We start from the raw sequence: 24814 nt of genomic DNA on the forward strand, positions 1-24814 counted from the left end.
ATTGGATGACTTGCCACTTCTACTCCGTTATGTGCTTAAAAGTAAGATATAATCGTAAGCTGAGTTTTCGAAACTAGATAGGCCAAACCAAAAAGTGGTACCCTTGCCTTTGGTGGAAGAAATATAAACAAGGCCATATGGAAAATAATCGAGAAAAAACTGAGGCTAAAAACAGGTTAGAAAGAGAAGAGGGCTCTAGCTCTGTGATTGTAAGCAGCAGCAAGTGCTCTGCCTATGAGGCCATGTTCTTCTGTCTGTGTCTTTTGAATAGTTGGCTTGAAGCCTACTGAAAAAATTTAACCACTTTCATTTTTCTTCTCACAAATCAATAAATGAAAAAAGAAAATATCTATGACTCAGTAGAATCAAATCCTCTGTCAAAACCTTAGTCATTCCATGAATGGATTAAAATGGCCTTCATTACAATAATAATAGCTGCAATGGCTGAGCATGTTCAATATGTCAGAAGCTTTCCATAAGCTGCTCCCATCCTGCAGGACACTGCAAGGTCAGTATAATTTCCCCTGCTGTACAGAGGAGATCACTGAGACACAGAAATGTCAGACACCTTTTCCGGGTCACCCAGCTTAGAAGAGGAAGAGTCCAGGCAGGATTGTGTGGCTTTAAAGGTAGTCCATCTGCTCACCTTCTCTTCTTCAAGTGAGAGAAGGAGGGAGGAGGGGCAGGGAGAGGCTGCAACAAGATTGTTTTCAGAGCAAGGGCAGACCCTTGTAATGGAAAGAAATCAAACTGTGCAGGATGAGTTTTGTAATAGTTGGAAAGAATGAGAGGCACACTGATAATTGCAGGGGGACTGTAAGATCTGGGGAATAGTTTTGGTGGGGAGCATTTAAAGAACAAGCAGATAATTTGATCTCTTCTGAATTCCTGTGTACTTCATCTGAGCACATCATCTGGGCCATATTATGACTCAATAGATATTTTGAACCAATAAATTCTTGTCCTCTGCCATGATAGCATTGGCTTTTTGCCTTATACTGTGTGCTTTAAATCTCCTCTCCTGGACAGTAAGTGACTTAATATCAATAGCCTCTTGCTATTGATTTATATAGCACTTTATGGTCAGATTTTGTATACATCATTTTACTCAGAGCAATTCTATGAGATTTAAAAGGTGGGCATTCTAATCTTCATTTTGAGGACTTTGAGGCTCAGAAGGTTAAATGATTTGCCCAAAGTCATGTACCAAGCAATGGAAAAAGTACGAACTTGAATTAAGGATTTCTAACTTCACATCTGTTTTCTTTCAAACGTGCAGAGTCCTGATACAGAAAAGTCACCCTTCTGATTCATCATTACGTTTTAACACAGCCAAGCACTATACCTCACTCATGATGTCTCATAAATATCTGTTGGATCATTTTTAAGAACGAATGACTGATGGAGAAAAGGAATGAATGAAACTCCATAAAATGGCCTAATGAGATCTGCATTTGGGCAATCTGACTTTCAGGTCTGAATAGGAAGTGTTCTAGAAAATTCTTCTATCTTCTCACATGTCACTTAAATAAATGTCCTCCTAGATGTCCTCAAATGAGATAGTTTTACAGTACTTTCTAGTTGAAAAATGTTTGTGTTTGGTCCTTCAGAGGCTATAAATCTCTCTAATCAGCGCCTAATAGTTTTGGGGATGACTCTGAGCAAGTGTCCCATTAATTGAAAGAAAAATGTTGTCCTCTGCCATAGAGATTTCTCATTATGTCTCATTGAGTTCTAAACAGAGCCCTGTTTGGAATTCTTTTATGAACATTGTAATTACACTACATCCTATGGTGTTGGGAAATAACGCTCACGATTAGCATCTCTGTCATGCGTGGGAAGTGATCCGTGCTAAATAGGAGTTGGGCCAGATGGGTCTTGCTAAGACCTTCCCTCGGCCCCCTTCAGTTCCATTAAATTAAGTTGTCCCTGTGTGTGAGCAAAAAACATAAATCCATCTTTTGCTTCTCTATGTATGAAAGAAACACATCCACTTCCATTAATTAAAAGTCAAGTGCTTCTGTTTACAGTGATTGTGTAGAAGAGATGGTTATGCCAAAGAATCCCAGAGAAGCAGAGCCCAGTGAGGTGCCACAGGCTTCAGCAAGCTGGGCTGCAGGAGGAGCTGTCACAAACCAGTCTGTCCTTGTCCTGGTAGGTAAGGGACAGCATCCCAGCAAACCCAGGCTTCCATTTCCTCACTGCAAAGCAGCCCCGTCCTGGGAACATGGCTGTTATTGTCCACGGCTGCATAGAATACAAGGCTCTGCCTGATGAGATAGGGCCGCTGGGCTTGCCGGTCACAGGTAGCAGCGTACCCTTTGTCTTGGGTCCAGTTTCCTCCTAACTGTGACAGTTGTTTCTGATTTTCCTTTTCACTTTAACTCCTACATTCCCCGCCCCCACCCCTGAATACACACACATACTCAGGGTCTTTTCAGGCACTCAATGCTCTCTTACTCCTGTTCTTTTTCTACCTGCAGTTATTCCTAAGTCATGTATCAATCATTTACACCTTAGTAAAGAGTTTAGTCAATGTTTTGTATGTTTGTATCTATATAGTATATGCAGTATATACTCCATCTATATAGTATATATGTATTTATATATGAAAAAAATACATATATAAAATAAGTATAATTCCTCATTACAGAAGAAAAAGTTTTGTGCTGTGTCTGATTAGAGAATTTTTCAGACTTCCTTCTTATATATCAACATTTTTTTCTGTCATGTCATAATAGACAATTGGGGGAAACTTTTAAAAAGTAAAGGAATTTCACCTACAATCCTTCCCTTAGAATTGACCACTGTAAATATTTTGGTGTATTTTTCCTTCTCTTTTCTTATAAAATTACGAAATATTTTTTGCTTAGAAAAAAATATCCAGAATGTAATATTCATATGTACATACCCAGCTCAAGGAAAACACACTAGATAAATAATTTCCTTCCTTAATCACCAGAGCTACTAGTATCATGTTTACTGTGTTTAGCATTACATGCACTTCTTTATCCTTTTCTACATATCTATAAACAAAATATGCTATTGTTTACATACTCTAAGTTTCAAATAAGTGGTGTTATACTACACCTTGCTTTTCTTTTATTCTTCTACAACCTGTGTTTTTGCTCAAATTATGTTTTTTGAGGTATAACTGTGTGGATACATATAGATCTGGTCCCTTCACTTTAACTGCTGTGTAATATTCTTCTGTATGAATAAATATACCACAATTTGTTACATAGTCTCCTGGCGATGGGCATTTAGAACATTTTCAAGTCTGTTGCTATTATATTTAGTGTGCCAACGAACGCGTGTGTCATGCCTCCCAGCACACATGTGCCAGGGTTCTCCAGGGCATAAAACCTGGTTCCATTAACTGTGGCCTGAGGTTGATAATAGAGACAAACATGGAAGCTGTGCCCAACCCCCGCGGAAGGGAGGAGGCAGTGCTTAAGGAAGGAGGGGCGGTAGTGCAGTGACACCCCAAAATTGTCTTCTGATTTTCAGAATTCATATAGCCCAGGCAGTAGATGAGTGATTGTAAGGCTTTAAAAAATAACCTATAACAGAATAGATATGAAAGTAGTTAGGAAAAAAATTATGATTTAAGTGTAGGAACTTGAATAAGGCATCCCTGCTTTTCATAGAATGTTTTAGTTATTAAGTAGGTTTTGTTCCAATTTAAAGTACTTTACTTATTTTTTTTAAAGAAAAGTTAGGGTTATGGTTTGACAAACCAACTATTTATGTTTGAGCTTCAGCATACTGGTACAGTCTGTCCATGCTTTTGATCTATGGTGTGGTTTGAGTTTCTTTTTCTGCCAAAATTTGGGAAGAATGAATCTTAAAGACAGGTTAGTAAAAAAACATTTTAGTAAAAAAAGTTTAAATACATAAATAAGGGCTATGCTGCATCCCCCCCGCCCCACCTCCTCTCAAGCCTGAGGTGGGGTCCTGCTTTTGGGAAATCAAGTTGCCACTTTTAAAATGATCAGAACACCTCTATTTAATAACACCTGTGCAATGTTTATGGGAAGCCACAGAAGAATCCTATTCTAGTGGCATTTGGAGTGGTTAGCGTGGTGGTTGGGAAGCCGTCACAAAGTCACATTTAGTCTTTAGCAAATACAAAGTTTAATATTATTTGATGCAAAAATATTCATTTTTTTTCTTATAACATTCTGGAATGGGCTGGGAAGGTTGGAAGGAAGAGCGAGTGCTCGGTGGGAGCCACTGAGAGCATCTTTTTTATTCATGCCTATTATTAAAGCATCTCCATTGAAATTGTGCCCCTTCTTCTCTCTCTGTTCTCTTCTGATTATTTGATTATTTCCATTTATGAATATAATTGCTATGTAATTATAACCATTATATTTTTTCTATTCTTTATTTTTCACTGATCATAAGCAATTTAAAAATGTTTCTATAAAAGTCTTCCCTTTTCTCCTTTAAAGTTGTGTAATGTTTCATCTTATAAATACAGCATGAGTTTATTTGACCTTATCACTGAACATTTTCCAATATTTTCCGTTAAATATCTTTTTAAATGCAGTTTTTTTCTTCCTTTTTTTCCTTCTATTGAGTAGTTATTTTGGGACCATATCCCAAGATCAGGATTAATAGGTCATAGAATGTGAAAACTGTTTTGGTTTTGTCACATAACAATTTTAGGACTTCTGAAAAATGAGAACAAACTTGTAGTTGTAGAGGTGATTCTTTGTAAGAGAAAACAAAATACAACATTACATTTTCAAGAAGAGAAATGCAGAGTAGGAGAGCTATTGAAAGAGATAGTAGGCTGACGAATAACTTTAAGGGTGCTTTACAAACAGGATAAAAATAGCCCTAAAACCTATGAGGTAAGGCCAGAAAGGGCATTGGAAAGGAGAATTCTTCACTTTTTAAAAGAAGATTGTGCATTGTTGAGTCTAATCTGTGAAAAAGCTCGTTGTCTCTCCCATTAACTTCAGGGCATCCAATGGACTTGTTCCATAAATCAGCTCATTGGCCATGAAGTTTCACTACTGGTGCTTCTTGGTACTTCAGCCCTCAGACACTTTCTGTTTATGTTTAATCATCTGGATGTGCCCTGGGTGGAGAAGACAAACAAAATGGAAAGGTAAACCAATTTCTTGCATGAGAAAACAGAAAGACTTAACAACATAAAGATGTCATTTCCCCCTAAGTTAACCTTTATGTTAATACCTGAAAACAATACTTCAAGAAAAAAAAAAAAATGGAAGCAATTAGCTGATACTAAGGTTGCTTGGGAACACTAACAAGCATGACTAGGCCAGAATTTCAGAAAAAGGAGAGAGGTCGGGGGACATGCCTTCTGGATTTTCTGCCATCTCAGTTCTTTCTCTCTCCCAGCTCTGTCACACCACAGCCCGAGGTGAACTACAGTCACTGTTTGTCTTCATCAAGTCAGCACCAAAGTGTTTTTGTTTGTTTGTTTTTTAGCACCAAAGTTTTGAGGAGACAGAAGTGACTGTGAACAGAGCAGGAGAGGCCAAATATACAAAGATGATTTAGTTCTAAAGAACACTGGAGAGACAATAAATTAAAAGATTTAAGAAGACACACGTAAATAAAGGTATGTGGAAACAGGGATTCTCATATGTGGCTGGTAGGTATTTATCCTCTGATACACGTATATGAAATATTATATATACAAGGATCTTTCTTCTTGAAAATCTATCTTCTAATCCTTGAAAATGTCATTCCTTTCCTCACCTTTGAACCCAGATGGTCTTCGAAAGCTTCTAATTTTCCAAATTTCTCCATTTTTAGGAGCAGTGGGGCCTTTGTGGGGGAACAGGGTGCAGGAAGCCATTTTCTCACGTGTATATTTGTAAACATACATTTTCCAAGTTATTATGTGGAGTGGTCAAAGTCCTAGTTTGCCCAGAGACTCCTGGTGTGTGGCTACTATCACAGTATAATTATTAACAACTCCTCTTATAGATGTCCTGATTTGGATGATGAACTACATGATCACCCTTTTTATAAGGCCAGGACCACTTGTATTTTAGTGTAGGAGGATAATAACTGTGCCTAGATGACCTTGCATTCCTCTATAAGACCAGGAAGCAAGTCTCCCACAACCCAAACTACCTCAGCATGAACTTGCCTGTGGTTGACTCAAAGGCTTTTTGAGATGTGGGCCTGAGTTAGCCTTGAGTCCTAATAAACAAGATAGGATCCCTGAGTGTTCCATCAAACGTGCCCCCTTTAAGCTGCCACTTATCTAACTGGAACAGAGTGAGTGTGAGTGTGTGTGTGTGTGTGTGCGTATGCATGCAGTATGAGTGGGTATGGTAGAAACTTAAGAAGTAAGTGGAAATACAGAGACATGTTCTTTATTATTAGAATTGCCTCCTCCATCTGTTTGTAATAAAATGAGAGGAAAAGGGAGGGGGGAGAGGGAGGGAGGAAGAGAGAGAGAGAGAGAGAGTGGGAATGCTGTCAAGATATTAAAACTATTGATTTAAAGCCACCAGTGACTCCAAGGTCCTCTCTTCCCAGTCCCCAGGCACACACTTAGTGAGAGATTCTGATAGGAAGCCTGTTTTGAAAGAGGCAGCCTGTCTCAGAGCTGCTGTAGGAGCCCCTGTGATGTTACAGTTTCTATAGAGATGAGTCTCTTTCCTTGGAAAGCTAGGTAAGTAGGATACAAAACCCTAGCAACCATGGTTGAAGGCTTTTTTTTTTTTTTTTTTAATTTGAGACTTTTCTGTACTTGAATTCAAAAGGCCCCGCCCTAGGAAAGCAGCTTTGTGGCAGGCAGGAAAAGGCGGGCTAGTTTGCCTGGGGGCTGAGAATTTGGAAATAAGATTTGAAGGCTGTTGGTGGTAGAGCATAGGGAGATGGAGGAAGAAAGTTTGCTGCTTGCTGTGCCGTGCTGGCTGGTTACAGCCAGAATTCTTCCAGCCTCTCCTATGGGAGCCCACTACCACTGCCAATTAATCCATGAAATGATAATACCCCTAGGGACAAAAGAAAACCGTGATTGCCTTAGCAACCTCATCATGGCCTTCCCTTTCATTTGGCATATTCCAGGCACTTCAGGCAGTGAGAGATCAAGAGCTCAGGGGGCACAAATCTGAGAACTCTGCAACACCACAAACCTGCTTACTTGGCACAAAGTAAATGCTCCATTTAGCTGACATTTAGTTCCTGCCTCTTCCCGTCAAATCAGCACAAACATCATTTAAGGAAAATCTTCCTTCTTAGTAAGTGATTGCATTTGGCTGCATGTAAACAGACCCAACTGAGGAGTTCAACTAAACAGGTTATTTTTCACCTAAGAAGTCCAGACGTGGGCAGCTTACGGGGCTGCCAGCTCCACAGTGTCATCTATGTCCTAGCAGCTTCTGTCCCTGCTTGGCTGTTCTTGAAATGTCACTCCATGGTATAATAAGATAGCTATTCCACCTCCAGTTATCATTCCGGGCAGGACAAAGAAGAAGCACAAATTAAGAAGGAAGGGGTGGTGCCCACGTCAAGAAGCAAACCTGCTCCTAGCAGATTTCTAGCTCTGTTTCACTGGCCAGAACTGGGTCATGTGGCTCAAAACCCCAGGGAGGCTAGGATATGTGGTTTTTAATCTGAGCAAATCACCACCATGAATAAAACAGTGGCTGTATTTAAGGTCAAAGCAAATAACTAGTGGCATCTGCTACACCTTCCCCAATCATCTGTCCATACCTACCACCTCCAGGTTGGCTTATCCCTTCCTGCTACATGACTTCATGTAACGGCGTGCTGAAAAATATTTCCAACCAGACCTCTAGGTCAGAAAATGGCACTGGTTAGTAGTGATTGCTAATTTCTGTGGTATAAATACCTCCATCATGGCAAATTTCAAGCCACCAACATGATGTCACCGAATACAGAATCGGGAAGAAATACACAGCAATGCATCATTCTGATGTGAAACTAAGAGCAAGATGGAACCTGCAGCCTCATTTTCAGGCTGTGAGGGAACTTAATTTATCACAATGACATCAGGCAGAGTCTAAGACTTGATTACTACAAACATTTATTATTGAGCTCCTTTAGCACTTTCAGGGGATGGAGATCTCTAAAAAGAAGAACAGACTTAGTTCCAGGTCCTGATGCACAGCAAATGAAGTTCACACTTCTTGTGATGGGGCCGTTACCCAAGGTGGGGGTCCCAGCATGCATGGGATCCTCTAGGAAACTTCTGCCGGACATCAACTTGAAGTGCTTTAGGAAGGAAGCAATGCTTGGTTTTCACAGGTTACCAGGCAATGCTGTCTCCCTCTAGTGGCAGGAACCTGAATTGCAGGCCCAGTGCCTTGAAAGGACTTATCAGCCAAAGGAAGTTAGTTGTCTTGTAAATTCAAATATTACAATAACTTACATTTTTATAGGACTTGCAATTTTAAAAGTTCTATCACATATACACTCTCTTTTGATTCTGTGGGAAAACAGCTGGCATTTCATTTTGCAGGGGAGGATACTAAAGATAAATTATTTATTCGAGACCATATTGCTATTAGTGAACTCAGGTCCCCTGACTTTAAAGTCTCTTTCTACCTCATTAATCTTCTTTCTTCTTCCGGACATAGAAATAAGCTTGTTCTGTGCCCTGACCAGGTCTGGGATGCACCTACAATGTGAAAATGAGTATGACTGTCCCTTGTCCAATCACTTTAATACCCCTGTCCTAATTAACAGTTCAGGAAAAAGTGGCTTTGCAGGGAAATGCTTTAACCTCAATAGTGAAAATTTTAGGTAGTATTAAAGACAAGTAGAGAAAAGTTTTCCAACTTGGGAGATCAAAGCCTATTCCTCTTCTGAGCAGGATTAAAGTTGGAAGGAAACTAAAGTTCCAAAGTCCAGAAAGTACTTCTGTCCCTGAAATGACTCTCCTGTCTGTGGGCTGGTGTGTATTAGTCCTTTATAAGGTGAAATGGCTTTTATTTGGCAATCGGGGCTAAGGCTTACAATGCAAATGACCCTGGGAATACATTAGATTAGCTTAAATTTGTACTAGGTTGGAAATAATTGATTTCTTGACAACCATTTTGCTGGACTCTGGCAGAGGTGGGGAGGGGATATTCAGAATGTCATATAGAGGCTAACAGTGGACAATGGCAACTCAGAAGGCCATTTTTGAAGAAATGACCTGCCTGCAGGACTTTCTTCTGAGAACAAAACCAGTCACAGCCGTCCTTCTCCCAGACAGCCTCTCTCCTTGACCCTCTCACCTTGGCTCTAGGTTGTTGACTCAGCGTCTCCTTCCAGGCAGAACTCTAGCCACTTAGCTTGCCTGGCCTGACCCCAGGATGAACTCTGGGTCCAGCTCTCAGCTCCCCCAACTGCCTCATCCTCTTCTCTTTCATGGCTCCTTGGAGGCCACTGAAGGGGCGGACATAGGAGAGGAGGAAGCTGCTGCAAGCTCTCTGTATCCTCTCGTGCTCTCGAGGGTATATCAGAGCCTTTTCTCTTGGATCATAAGAATAACATATTGAATTAGAGGCACTAGAAAGCCCCACTGGATTGACACAGAGTTGAAAGAGCAGTTTCCTTTGCAAGGAATGGATATGAGAGTGGGCATTCATGGGCGTGTCAGTGTGTGAGACGGAAGACAGCAGAGAGGATGTTGCCCTAAAATAAAAGCTGCCGTTTAAAAAAAGAACAGGCCAAAATGGAGTCACTTGTGCTAAGCCAGTCACCAAACCAAAACTTAATAAGTAACCTAACTGCAGTGTCAGCCTCTCCCAGAAGTGGGATTTTAAACCAGCCTAGAATTTTCTGATCTTGACATTAGTGAAGTAATTTGCCTGATAAGTCCCCCTGCCTTCCCATTAGGGAAGGTGTTCTTGCCTGAAATAATCCACTTTTTAATATTCCTAGTTCCATCGTCTTTCTGTGTATAAAAACTTTCCCTTTTGTAGAACTCATTGGAATGTCCTTCTAGTTGCCAGATAGAATGCTGCCTGATTCATGAATCACTTAAAGCCAATTAGATCTTCAAATTTACTCAGTTTGAATTTTGTTGTTTAACTTTAACACTACCAACATTACAAGTACACACACACACACACACACACACACACACACACACACACACACACCTCCCCCCTCTCTATGGACTCCTTCCTGAATGCATTTTCATCTCCTGACTTTTTGCCACAGGCTTTGCCTTTCCCATGACACAGACTGGACTAGAGAATAAAGTGACCAAACAGAAACCCTGGGCCCCTTCTCCACTGGTTCATCTAGGACTCAGAGCTATTCCACAGGCCTGCCACCCTCAGCAGGGCCTGGGCACCAGCTGCTGCTCAGCACAGAGAGGGAGTAGGGCAGGGCCCAGCCAGCTTGCAGTTAGGGAAGTGCTTCCTTACTATGGAATTGCTCTTCTGATTTTTATGTGCACAGCAAAACACTGCCCCCAACTTTGAGTGCCCTTGCTTTTTTCTGTGCAAGGAAGAAAAAGGGGTTCTATGGAAAGTAACCTCACAGTGTGATCTGATCATAAATTCCTAACTGGGCGAGTCATGGTGGGTAGTCACGCCTCAGGCATAATGCTTCTTTAGTAAAAGGCTCATCCTTGCCTCAAGCAAGCCCTGTCCATGGTTTCTATGCATCTAGGTCAACATCTCTGAAACTAACCCCTTCAGACCCCTCCCTCTAAAGCATGAAAGTGTATAATCTTAACTAGTTTGCAATCCAATCCCGGCCTTGCTTTCTTCCACCCTTCATGTAATCTTCCTTACGTTCCCTCCTTAATTTCAAATGCATAAAAGAAACTGCAAAACTGTTATTCTCTGGAGCATTTGAGATCTTGCTCCCCAGCATATGTCATCAGTTTGGCTCAAATGAACTCTTATAAAAATTCTCTACAGGTTTGGACGTTTCTTACGTCGACACATGTAATTAGATCCTTTTCAACATTCAGCTGCCAAGCTACAAATTCCCAGAAAAGACCCCGGACAAGACTGTGAAGCCTGTCCTCAGCCCCGCTCTCTGCTTCTGCGGGAAACTCTCCAGAGAGCAGAGGAGAGAACCTGGGCAGCCCTTCATCTGAAGATGTAATCACTGGCCTAGTGCCCACTGTGCAAAGGCAATTGCCAGCGCTAACCCAGGAGGATAGAAGCGTTCTGTGTGTGTGTGGTGGGAGGGGAGGTTTGTGATACTCCAGTCTAACTTGAATTTCTTGAATCTATGTCACTCACCTCATATATCCCCAGGGCCAGCCCATAAGGTATGTGTTTTGGGCAATGCAGAAAGGGTCAGGGGGAGGTTGCTGAACTCCAAAGAGGAAAACAAAGTATAAAAACACTTTGAAGGAAAAGAAAGATGTGAGCAGTGGGTAGAATGGAAAGAGACCAAGGGAAATAAGTTACTTCTCCAATTACAAAGAGCTCTAAATGGGTGGGCTTGTCCCTGCAGGGAGGTGGCAGGCAGCTAGTTAGGATGGAGACATCCAAGCCTGACTGCAATCCGCAATGGAGGGCTGGGGTAGAGTGTTTTGCTGCATAAACAGGAGAGAAACCTTGAAAACTTGCTCAATTCCATCAAATGTTTTTGTTGATTAAAGGCTTAGACGCTGCCAGAGCTCTTTAACGCTTGCCTCTACCAAACAGGTGTGGTAGGTGAGACTAGCCATTTAAAGGGAGTATGAGAGATGCAGGCCTGAAGTCCCAACGTGGTGGGCACTAGGGCTGGGGCTTACCCGACAGGAACTGTAGTCCAGGCAGAAGGTGAGAGGCTTGGGAGCCTTGGCTGATGTTAAAAATATCTGCCTCGGGTGGAATCACTTTCTGCCAGGAGCTGCAAAAGAAAGATAAATACATCTCTGAAGCTCTTGCTGACCCAAGGATGGAGTCCTGGGGAGCCCTAGTGAGAAGGGAAGGAAAGAAGAACAACCAAACAGGACTGAGGCTAAATGACCTTCTTGCCTGAATATCAACAACCTCCCTCCCCCTCACCCCCATCAGGTTCCTGGGCTCAGACCCACGGCTAAAGCTCCTCTCAGGAAGATAATGATCCTTGTAGGGGAGAGGCCAGCTTGTGGGAGGCCCAATGAGCAGCCTCAACTCCTACTCTGAGTAGGGCCCAGACCTCAGAGACCTTCTCAGATAAGGACAAAACCTTGGCTGACTCATGTAATACTTCTGGACCCAGGCAACAAAACAAGAGGGAGCCCCGAGGGTCTCAATTGAGAAAACAAGATCCTTTCTTTGTGCCTAGTTATCCCTTTATTCCAAGGCACAGTGTTTCAAGGAACCCGGAAAAATATGTTTAATGAAGACCATAAAATTAGAATGCAGCTGTGGGCCCTCAAGCCTATGCTCCTCATTTTATAGTGGAGGAAATGTTGGTCAAGGCCCCAGAGCTAATAACGGAGCCCAGGTTTCCTGGATCCCATGTAAGCCTCATGTACATCACTCTGCTACTTCTGCTCTGTGCCTCCTGTAGGAATTCCCAGCCAATCTAGCAGCCACCTGTGAACTGAGAAATTTTTTAATAGACTACTTTTTAGAGCAATTTTAGGTTAACAGAAGAATTGAGCAGAAAGTACAGAGATTTCCCATATGTTTCCTGTCCCCACACATGCACGACCTCTTCCGTTATCAACATCCCTCACCAGAGTGGTTCATTTGTGACAATTGATGAACCTATACCAGTGGTTCCAGACTTTTTTGGAATCAGGGACCGGTGTTCCTATGAGAATCTAATGCCTGATGATCTGAGGTGGAGCTGAGGTGGTGATGCTAGTGCTGGGGAGTGGCTGCAAATGATAAAGCTTCGTTCCCTTGCCTGCAGCTCACCTCCTGCTCTGCAGCCCAGTTCCTAACAGGCTGTAGACCTGTACCGGTCCATGGCCCGGGGGTTGGGGACCCCTGACTTACAGTGACGCATCATACTCACCAAAGTCCATAGCTTACATTAAGCATCACTCTTGGTCACATTCCACAGATTTTGACAAATGTATAACAACATGCATCCACCATTATAGCATCATATAGAGTAGTTTCACTCCCCTAAACCTTCTCTCACAGAGAATCTTCTATAACAAAGAACCAATCGCAAGGCTCAGTTGTTGTTAGTCTGGAATTCGTCACTGGTGCACAGCTGGCTGTGTGCTCACTGGCTGGAAGACGTTCCCCTCGTAATAGAACAAAACACTCAGTCTTTCTGACTCCATCTTGCTCGAGCCTGCTCAACTCTCATAAAATGTGGGTTAGCAACTTCTGCTTTGTCCTGAGCATAGATATGCTATGAAATTACTGAAACAACCTTCTTGCTTGAAACTACCTCTCCAAGGAGATAAGGAAGGTATGCACACAAATAATGATGCTTTATCAAAAGATTTACAGGAACCCGTGACTGGGACCACAACAACCAGAGTTTGTTGACCAAAAGCAGAGAGGTTTCACCATCCCCTTCGGACCTTTGCTGGCATCCGATGTCTGCAGTCATCAACCCCCTCCTGACCTCAAACTCCTCCCGTTTCCCCCTTGCCCTGGTATAAAAGAAGACTGAATTCTGTTCTTTCCCAAAATGATTCTTTAGGACGCTAGTCTGCAATCTTTTTGGTTTGCTGGCTTTCCAGATAAAGTCGCTTTCCTTGCCTAACACCTTGTCACTTGACTTATTGGCTGCTATGTGGCAAGCAGTCCAAGCTTTCACTGGCTTACACTTTCCCTCATATTCCTTGTTGCTGGCACGTGAGATGGAAGCATTTCAGGCATGTTGGCTCAGGATTAGGATGCAGGCACCTCAGACTGACCAGAGTCAAAGTCAGGACCAAGCTGTGATGAAGACCTGTCACTGTAGACGAAGTCTGTCCTTGGAAGCTCCTACTTCTTCCACCCCCATGACACCCGCGTGCAAGCATGCACACATACACCCTCTATTCCTCTTTTCTAGTACAGTGAACTCTCTAGCTTTCCTAAGGATCTTAGTGCTCTTTTGCATTATCTTCCATTCTATGAAAAAATGCTTCCAGGAAGGGATCCAGTGTTAATTATTTGCTATTCGGTAACAATAGAAGCCATTACATTTTTCTTCCTGAGAAATTTGCATCATGGGCCTGAGATATCCTTGTATAGCAAAAAGTTTTTGTCATTTAGAGAGTTTAGGTACCTAAAAGCAACTGGGAAGAAGGCCCTTCCCTAGGTCTTTGAAATCACCCCCCAACTGTACCTGCTTCATCTGCTTTGCATTGCACAGATTCTGGCCTCCCTTCAGGCAGAGGATGGTGAAGAGCCAACACAGGATGTGACTAGAGAAGGGGATTTGAACTAGAAATGGTTGTTTGGAGCAAAAACTAAAGTTTCATTTTTTAAAATATAAAGCAGGTAAGAATAGATCCCTGGCTCTTGATGCTGTGATACAGATGTGCTAGGAAAGATGCTGGAAAGATCTGGATTCTAGTCCTGGCTCTATAAAAAAGGAGCTGGGTGACTTTGCAAGTCATTCTACTTCTCTGAGCTTTTATTCTTCCTCTCTAAAATGTGTGGGTTGGATTAAATGTGTGGGTTTTTTTTTTTTTTTTTTTGCAATTTCTTTCGGCTCCAATGTTCTACAGTTTCTAGGAGAAACTTACAGTTCTTAGTTCTGTAGTGCAGAGCAGGAACTAAAGGCACACCAGATGAAACCAGGCTTCCCACATCCTTTGCTTTGACAAAGGTGATTGAAGTGGCTTGAAGAAGCTATTTTCACCAAACTTCGGCCTGCCCTATCCCAGGAAGAAGGTGCTAATGCCGAGCAGATTGCAAATGTCGCTGTGACGAAGAACCCAGCTCCGTTTTAAAAGGAAAGCACGTTGATTTTTTGGAATAGTCAGCTCCTAGTTTATGTAACTTTGAGCCAAACCAAAAAAATTTATGAGGATTCAGCTTAATCTTATAAAATTTTAAAATCAATTAAATGCTGCCTGGAAGAATACAGCCATTGTGGTGGCTCAAAAAGGCAGATACAAAGATAGTTATGCTGGTATCAGATGCAAGAAAGCAAATCATGTAACAGAGAGGCAGCCTGAACTGCTGCATCTGGCGGAAAGCACACCGGCTTGGAGCTGGAGTTAAAACTCTTAGATACAATTTCTGGCTCTGATGGCAATCATAAGTAAGCTTCATCACTAAGGCAGGGACCATATCTGTCTCACTGACTATTCCCAATAGTGCCTGGCATATAGTAGGTACTCAATAAACATTTTTGAATGAACAGTTTGCAATGGCATATAGTCACTGACCGTCATCTTTCCTTTCTTAATTGCTTTTTCATTGGATCTCTTCTTCAGTCTCCCTACCACCGCTTCCTAATCTAGGTCATCGTTATCTTTGCCTAGTTGTTGCAGTAGGCTCCTGACATCCTCACTGCCTCTGGTCTTGCCCCCATCTAACCCATTCTCCACACTGTAGCCAGAGTAATCTTTCTGACATGAAAGTCTGACCATGTTACTCCATATATAAAAATCAGGCTTCCAAATTGTCAAATTTGTTGGCATAAAATTGTTCATAATATACTCTTTTCTTTTAATGTCTGTAGAAGCTATAATGATGTCTCTTTACCTTATAGCCCAACATGTGTTATTTAGTAAATGTTCATGTTCTTCAGAACTTGAAGAAAATATGTTCCGAAGTTGTTTGTTGCAATGTTCAGTTAGGTCAAGTTGTCTAATCATATTGTTCAAGCTTCTGTTTTCTTAATGATTTTTTTTGGTCTACTTGTTTTATCAGTTACTGAGTTATATTAAAATCCTTATTTACAATTATCCATTTGTCTATTTCTCTTTTTAGTCTGTCAAATTTTACTTTACGTATTTTGAAGCTGTTATTAAGTTCATACAATTGAGAATCTTCCTATTAAATAGATCTTTTGTCATAATGAAAATTTGTTTTCTCTTTTTTTTACTGTATTAATCTAGCTAGAGAGTTATTAATTTTATTAATCTTTTCAGCAGAATCTATCTAGTAATACTTCTTGACTAAAGCCTTTTTTGTATGCAATTGGTATACACACACCAGTCTTCGGTTTGCACAGTGTATCTTTTTCCATCCTTTTACTTTGAATTTTTCTATGTTCTTCTGGAATAATAAGAGATGTAGGGTTTCACCAGGTGGTACCAACATCTGAGAATGACATTTCAAGAAAGAAAAATCGCAGACCAATCTTATGTATGAGTATAGATACAAAAATTCTAAACAAGACTTTAATAGATTAAATCCATCAATATATTTAAAAAGATAATATATAATGGCTATATTCCAGGAATGTAAGGTTGATTTAACATTCAAAAATCAATATAATTCACTATGTTAATAGAACAGAGGGGAAAAATCATATATATAATCATCTTAATAAGCATAAGAAAAACCATTTGATAAAGTTCAGTATCTATTCTTGATAAAAATAAAAATTCTCAGGAAACTGAGAATAAAGGATGCTCTAAAGCATACGGTATACTTGATGGCAAAACATTACATGCTTCTTCCTGGATTCAGCAACAAGACAAAGATGTCTACTTTCACCACTAGTATTCAATATTGTACTGGAGGTCCAAGCTGGTACAATAAGCTTAGAAAAACCAAAGTATACAGATTGGAAAGAAAGAAATAAAACTATCATCATTCACAGACTACAGAATTACATAATAAATAATTCAAAAAAATTGATTGAAAAATTATTAAAATTAATAAATAATTTAACATCACTACGCAAGCTATAGAAATCACCTGTGTATGCTAGCAATAAACATTAAAAATTTCTAAAAATTTTAATGCCATTTTACAGCAGCATAAAAAATAAAATGTTTAGGAATAAATCTAACAGAAGATGCATGAAACCTTTATACCAAAATTTATAAAACATTACTGAGTCCTCAATTTAAAGTCCTTAATAGATGAATGAATATATGAAGTTCATGGGTTGGAAAAGTCAATATTGTTAAGATGTCAATTTTCCTCAAACTGAGCTACAGATGAAATGCAATCCCAATCAAAACCTCAGCAGGCTTTAAAAAAAGAATAGAAATTGCCAAAATTCTAAAATTTATGTAAACATGCACAGAATACAGAATAGTCAAAACAATTCTGAAAATAAAAGGAGCAAATCTGGAGGACTACGTTACCCGATTTTGAGACTTACTATAAAATAATTACAGCAATCAATTCAGCGTGGTATTGGCATAAGGATAGACAAATGAATCAGTGGAAACTATTAGAGTCCGTAAATAGACCCACATGTATATGGTCAATTGATTTTTGACAACAGCTCCAAGATAATTCAATGGGGAATTCTAACAAATTTTATGGAAGGAACATGATATCCATATAGGAAAAAAATACCATAACAAAAATTTGTTTGAGATAGATCATAGATCTAAATGCAAAAGAGAAAATATAAATCTTCTAGAATAAAATGAATATCTTCATATTCGTGGGTTAAGCAATAATTTTTTAAACAAGGCACAAAAACCACTTACCACAGGAGAAAAATTAAAACTCTGCCTTTTGATCTTTAAAAGACTATATAAAGAAAGTGGAATACCAAGTAACAGACTAGAAGAAAATATTTGCAATACATATAGTTTTAAAAAATCTCGTGTTCAGGATATATAAATAACTCCTTAATAAAAATAAAAAGCAAACAATCCAATTTCTTAAATGGGCAAAAGACTTGTACAGACACTTAGCAAAAGATATACGAATGGTCAATAAAAAGATTCTCAACATCTTTAATCATTAAGGAAATGCAAATTAAAACTACTTGATATGACTGCACACTCTCTAGAATGGCTAAAATTGAAAGGACAGACAATACCAGATGTCGAGAATGTGAAGAAGCAAGAATTCTCAAAATTGTTACCGGAAGTATAGAATGGTACCACTACTTTGGGAAATAGCTTGGCAGTTGCTACTAAAGGCAAACTTATATATACCCTCTAACCTTAAACACTCCTGGGTTATTTACTCAATGGAAATGAGAGCATCTGCCCACCAAAGATGTGTACAAAAATATTCATAACAATTTTAGTCATAATTGTGTCAAAATCTGGACTTGATCAAAATGTACATTAACAGACGAATGGATAAATAAATTGAGATATAGTCTTACAATGGAATATTGCACAGCAATAAATTACATTTATTGCACAGGAACAAATTACAGCAATAATAAGGATGCATCTCACAGACAGAGTTGAATTTAAAAAGCTAGACTCAAAAGAGAACATACTGTATAATTCCATTTATATAAAGTTCAGAATGAGGCAAAACTACGGTGAGAGATTTTGGAATAGTGGCACTTTAAGAGATACGAGCCTTCTGGGGCTTGATCTGGGAAATGGTACATGGTGTACATGTATGTAAAATTGAGCGATACCCTTTAGATGGGATGGCCAACTTGTCCCAATTACCTGGAACTGTCCTAGTTTTAAAACTAAAAGTCCTGGCCCAGAAAAACCAGGATGGTTGATGATCTTAACTTTAGATTTTGTACATTTTACCATACGTCTGTCATTCCTCAATTTTTATAAATCTGGAAAAAAAATTAATAGACAAAAATGTCATCGATGGCTCTCTATTGCCCTCGGGACAAAGTCCAAACTCCTTCTCATGGTACGTAAAGCTTTCGCAGTGTGGCCCCTGTGTGCCTCTTGGTTTTCATGTCCTCCCTCACTCCTCGTGCTTTTTCTGCCAGTCACAATGAAGGCTGACAGCTCCCTGAATGTGCCATGCTGTCTTGTGCATAATCTGGATCCTTGGCCCAGAAACCATGACTTCGAGCTCTTTCCAGCTAGCTCCAATTCATTCTTCAAAACTCAGTTTGGACATGATCGACTGTAGGAAGCTTTCCCTAACACATATCCAAGGTTTGGGATTTCCTATAGCACATGTATAAGTGGTTATTTATTCATTTATTTTTTAAAAAATCATCATGTTAAGGATCCTAAAAAGGTGCCAGGAAATACCCAGTCCTACAGGGCCTCATGGTTGGATAGAGATCTCGGCAGAAAAATGCAGGTGTATGAGGTACACTGTAAGGTACCAACCATCTCATCCATCTTAGGGCTATAGGAGAATAGGGCTTTTAATGACTACTTCAAGAAGAGATAATACCTAAAAAATAACTTCTTTTAACCTCTTTCAACTATGTATTACCTGCACTGATCAAAAGAAGGGATCATTTTCTTTGAGTAATCTTTAAAAAATAATTGCATTTACTTGCTTTCTCCTTTTTAATACCATCCAGAAAAGACAGTGATATGCAGTAGCAGTGAATTGTCCAACAGTTATGACAACATTGTGTACAATTTACAAAGCTGTCTGAGTATTGAGGAAGTGGAGTGTAGTGGGTAGCAGATTCTCAGGTCAGATTACCTGAGTTCGTATCCCTGATCGACCATTTACCTACAGCTTTGGGGCCTGGCCAAGTACTTATAACTCTCTGAGCTTCAGTTCCTTCATCTGCAAAATTGGAATAAAATGGAATCTTCTTTATAGAGTAGCTGTAAGGATTAAATAAATCAGTATACATGAAGGGCTTAGAATGATTGACAGACGTATAGTCAGCACTCAACAAATGTAGCCATTCTTATGTGGAAAAATGTGAGAACAATATAGCAGACATATCTCCATTCATTATTACCCCATTCATTATTACATCTCCTCATCTCTCTTGCGAGCCCCAGGCTCACATTTCTCACAGCCTCACGGATATTATCACCTGACTGAAATGTGAGTAGCTCAAATTCAACAATAATCAATCGCAGACCCCTTATTGATTTTTTTTTTTTTTTTTTTTGGCTACACCCAGCTTTCCACATCAACTTTAAGAAATATCTATGTTCTTGCTCACCACCAAATCATGGTTTTATCATTGTCCTAAATCTGACCAATCAGATTTTGTACCTGGCTCCTGGAGTTCCTGTGTCTCCCTTCACCCGGAGTCTAGACTTTACAGTGCTTCCCACCTCTTTACCTTTTCTCACATCTTTGACCCTGCCTTGAACACCCTCTCCATTGCCTGTTGAACTTTTACTCATCCTTCAAGATCCAGAATAACATGCTGCTTGCTCATCACCTTACTTCAAATTCCTATCTTCTAAATTCTAACAGCACTGACTGTTCTTCTAATTCGATACTTAGCAGCTCCTGTCTTGCATTATTAGCTGTTTTCTTGGGTATATATATTTACTTCTAAGTGCATTCACAATTCTTTGCTGTAGACCATGTCCCTATACAAGTCTAGGGCTATTAATTAAGATTCTCTGGTCCAATTTTTTACTCTATTACCAACTAGGCTTAATAAATATGTGTTGATGAGTTAACTGTTTCATGCATTAGGCGTTGAGCTATAGATTTCAGTGTGAAAGAGATCTAAACATGTGGGTCACATACAAGGGTGTTCATTGCTACCATAATTATAATGGCAAAAAACTGAAAACTATCGAGTGTTCATTAACAAGGTAATGGATAAATAAAATCTCTTATATGTTGAAATACTATGCAAAATTAAAACAAACTAGGTCTATGTGTACCAACATGAATAAATCTAAAAACATAATGCTCAATGAAAAAAGCAAGTTTTAGAATTATAACCTACCAGGCATGTTAAATTTAAAAACACAGTAAAATAATATTCTGTTCATGGATTCTTAAACAAAAATAAGCTGTAAAAATATGAGTCAAACCTATTCGTATCCATCAGCCAAAAAGTGGGATTGATCAAAGAGTCTTCGAACTATTTTCTGTAATTTTTATTTTATCAAATGAAGTAAACATAACACTATGAGTGCCAGTTATGTTGTTTTTTTCTTTTTCTATATTTTTAAAGCTTCTCAAAATGAAGAGAAACAAACAAAAAGATACCATTTGGTCCAGCCCCCTGTCCTCCGGCTGGCAAGCTATTATTTTTTCTATTGTATGAATTTAAAGATCAAGAGAGAGGGGAGGGCCTGAAGCTGTAATGAGGCTAGAGCATGGCTTGAAATCCTTTCAATCAGCTAGTTTTCTTAGTGATTTTCCTGTAAGTGAAAAGTAAGACAGTATGGGGGTGGGGTGGAAGGATTTTTACTGTTGTCTGATTATAGTAGGTAACTAGATGTTGCTTTTCAACTTCCTTTAAAGTGATGTATCTCTTTTGGATTAATGCTGTTTCCAGCAAAGATCTGCATGTGTCTTGTACACTGTCTGTAATACTAATAATAAGGTCTAACAATTTTCGAGAGTTTGTTATGTGCTGGGTGTTATGTTAAGCACTTTATGTAGAGCTTTGTACCAGTACTGATACATTGATACCACCTGCAGGTATCATAAAACTGTATCCCAATGGAGTTCAATAATAAGGAAATGTGTTAGATCACATAATTTGGAGTCCAGAGATCGACAGCCTTCAGGACTGACTCGAGCAGAGGCTCAGTGGTATTAGCAGAGTCCCAAGGTTCCTTCTGTCTTTCTGTCCTACTATGTGCAGGCACCATCTGAAGAATGCCATAGAGTCAGGGCTGCATGCCTCCACATCTGCATCCAAGGGGAGAGACCCAAACTGGCTGAGGCTCGCCCATTCCTAACAAATCTCTATGGAGGAGATGGGGTTCTATGAACTGTTTAGAACCTTAAGATGCAGGGAAGAGGTAGAAGAGAGTGTCATACTCAACCCTGCCCACCACAAATACATGCACATTCATCCTCACAATGCTCCCATGAAGGAAATGCCATTGTAATCTACGTTTCATAGATGGGGAAATGAGACAATGAGAGGTTAAGAGGTTTACTGAGGTTACCTGGCTGGTAAGCTCCATTTTCGCCACAACTACATTGCACTGCCTCCCAGTATCTAATGGTGCATGTTTAACGACAACTCACTAGTCCACCACATGGTCCTCCTGCCACTTAAACCCTGAGGTGATGGTCAGCAGGTGTCCACCTCCAGGCCTCTGCCGCTCCCTCCCTCAGCTCCTGACTCCTCTTTTTTTCCCACTGCGCTGACACCATCTTTCCTGCTCTGGGGGCTCTCTCTGCAGGCTCGGCTGTGAGCGGCAGATGGACTCGTCACTTCCCCGATTCCCTGCCATCTTTGGGAAATTGGCTCCTCAAGTGTTTTTACTGCTATTAATCTTTAAAAAGTAAATTATAGGAGTAAATAGAGACTAAGAACAATAATAACAAACTTGGGAAATTTACAAAGTCTCCAGAATCTAACCGTTCTCTAAGTCGTTGAGCTGGAGCTCTTCCTAGTAAGCAGGCCTGAGGGCCTACACCAGAGGAAGCGCAGAAACTTCCTGAGGCTTGTGTCTCCCAGTCTTGCGGGGTACATCTCAGGGCTCTTCTCCAAAATCACTTCCTCGAGAGGATGTCCTCAAAGCACTCTCTCGATGTCTTTGTCATCTTTCAAGGTATCCTCCTTGAAAGCACCATCTCCATCTCCACTGTGGAAGTCCAGTTTTCTGAGGCAGGGTCATGACTCCTGGTGACACTGTGTACCAACATTCTGGGGCCCCGAGTCAGGTGCACAAGTCAGAGTCAGCCAGGGATCTTCATAAGCCACACAGGTAAGTGAGGCTGTGTATATGAATGTGCAGATGAACAGCTGCTCAGTGGATCTTGTTAAAACACAGATTCTGATTCAGTAGGTCTGGGGTTAAGATGCCAGATTCTTTATCTCTAATAAACTCTGGGGCATGCTGATGTTCTGGTGCGTGGCCCACACTGGGAAGCGTGGGGATGTAGATGATGCCAACAGTGGCTGCAGGCCGTTGTAGATGATGTGTTGGGGGCTTAGGGTTAAGGAATTGGCAAGGCCTCCTGGGAGTTTGATAGGTAAAATGGCCATCCATTCTGGACTGATTTGATGTGCAGTCATCACAGATTGCCAGAGGCAGGTAATCCTTGACCTTCTCAAAGCCCTGAGAGACCAGTCCCAAAGGGTGAAAGCCACAGGAAGATAGATTTCCTCTCAATATTAAGGCTAAGTCTGACAGCACAGAGCTTCCAAGGCCTGGGCATGGCCAAGCAGGGCAGAGGAGATGCTTGCTGAGGGTGGAAGGGAGGGTGAAAACTGCAGGGCAGAAGGAAGGCACTGGGAGTTCTTCAGGTTCCCCTTCAACCCTGAGAGTCTATAAATCACAATTCAAGGACAGAAAGCAGTGATGAGTCACAAGTTTCTTGCCTTCTCACCTACCTCCCATTCGGCCAGATTTTTCAAAGTGATTTGTGTATGAGACCCAGCTTGTCATTCTAGGCCTGTTTGTTTTACATTTGTATTACTCTCCCCAAATAAAGCCCTGCCTCCTTCTCTAAAGGGTCACAAGCGGTTAATGTCATCCATATAGTCTCTCAGAAGAGAGAGTGCGGTTTTAATCTGAGAAGGAAAATATTGACAGATTTGTACAAGAGACATAATTAACTCCATGCTCTGGTGATCTGCCAACACATCTTTCTCTCTTCCAATCTTCTAGATCTTCCACAAGTCTTAGAAATCCTGCTTTAGCTTTTAAAGGCGAAAAAAAAAATGTTTGGCTCTAAGAAATATTCTAATCTTATGCAATTTAAATTTGGTACCATCTTTAAAAGATAACCCAATACAGATGCTGCGGGTAAGAAAGCACTCTATACCGACGCCAGCCCTATGTCATCTGTCCTCGTCTTCTGACAGTCCAGCTTTCTCACATGCTTTCTGTCTCAGTAAAGGTCGAATATTAAATCAGAGAGCTCCAAAATACAAATGAACACTATGTAAGCCACAGCAACAGAGGCGGGAGGGAGACTCTGTAGGAAAAGCAATGCAAGCACAAAAACAGTGCAGAGGAAAAGCATGAAAGAAATGGCGTGGTTTGTAACGAGGAGTAAGCTCTCAAGTCTGTCTGCCCCTTAGATGCTTCACAGTATTTTAATACACAAGTGACAGAAGAACTAGGCTAGAAGGGACATCTTTCATCTCTGATCCTTTCCCTGACAACAAAAACGGGGTGAGCACATTTGCATAACAGAAGAGAGGGACAGATTGCCACTCCAGAAGGGACTACAGGACACCTGTCAGAAATATTAAAAAGCAGGATAATCTCACAAAATGAGAAATGTTTTATGTACCGCTCTTGAGATAGTTGATGGAAAGGCTACAGTAAAAAAATTAAATATGAGCCATGTCCCATCTATAAACCCTCATCTGTGAATGACTTCAGGATCCCAGAAAATGTCTTCTCCCTCTGTCTATTGTCTCCCATCGAGAATGAGAGGAAACTCCTCTCACATAGGACAGAGAACTGTAGAGTTACTGAAGCTCAGGAGTAATTTTCTTGGCTCCCCTCCCATCTGAACCAGAGTGCTCCCCACACCCTCTTGCCACCCACTCCTGACCCTCACCCACCCCAGCCACCCCCATCACTAGTGGGAATATCTTTTCCTCTTTTAAGGCCAGGGAGATGTATTCAGACCACATAAAACCATCTCCATCTTCAGAACTGATGCAGTGCAGTGAGGACAGTACTCCAGTTCAGACCTACCAGGAGTGAACAAGACATTCATGGCTGCCTGCTTATTACATTATTTCTTGAAAAAATACAATCTAGGTAAACAAACCAATTTTGGGAACATGGCTCCATGGGTGAATTTCACCACAGAAAGGGAAAGTCATGTGTCCCCAAAGACTACGATCTGAAGGAAACAGAGCAGGGAGATGTGGAGCAACAGAAAACTGGGCGTGGCCCAGGGGAGACACACCACGATACTGGCTGTGGTCCATGGTCTTAGCTGCTGAGCAGGACAGTGGGTTTAGGATTAAATTTCCCATGCCTACATTCAGAGAGGGGACAGTTTACTATTCC

General features: G+C 40.6%; 1 long non-coding RNA gene across 2 annotated transcripts in view; it reads right to left on the bottom strand.

The window, feature by feature from the left end:
• Positions 1–4113: 4113 nt before the first annotated feature.
• The window catches only part of LOC107195782, a 72553-nt gene continuing 51852 nt past the window's right edge, over positions 4114–24814 (bottom strand). For both annotated transcript variants that reach the window (XR_001517025.2, XR_003046731.1), the window contains 2 exons: positions 11714–11811; positions 4114–5092 (listed from right to left, as the gene is read on the bottom strand). This is a non-coding gene — a long non-coding RNA (uncharacterized LOC107195782). The remainder of the gene's footprint in view (positions 5093–11713; positions 11812–24814) is intronic.

The sequence above is a fragment of the Pteropus alecto genome, unplaced genomic scaffold (assembly GCF_000325575.1).
Source record: "Pteropus alecto unplaced genomic scaffold, ASM32557v1 scaffold20, whole genome shotgun sequence".
Taxonomy (NCBI): Eukaryota; Metazoa; Chordata; class Mammalia; order Chiroptera; family Pteropodidae; genus Pteropus; species Pteropus alecto.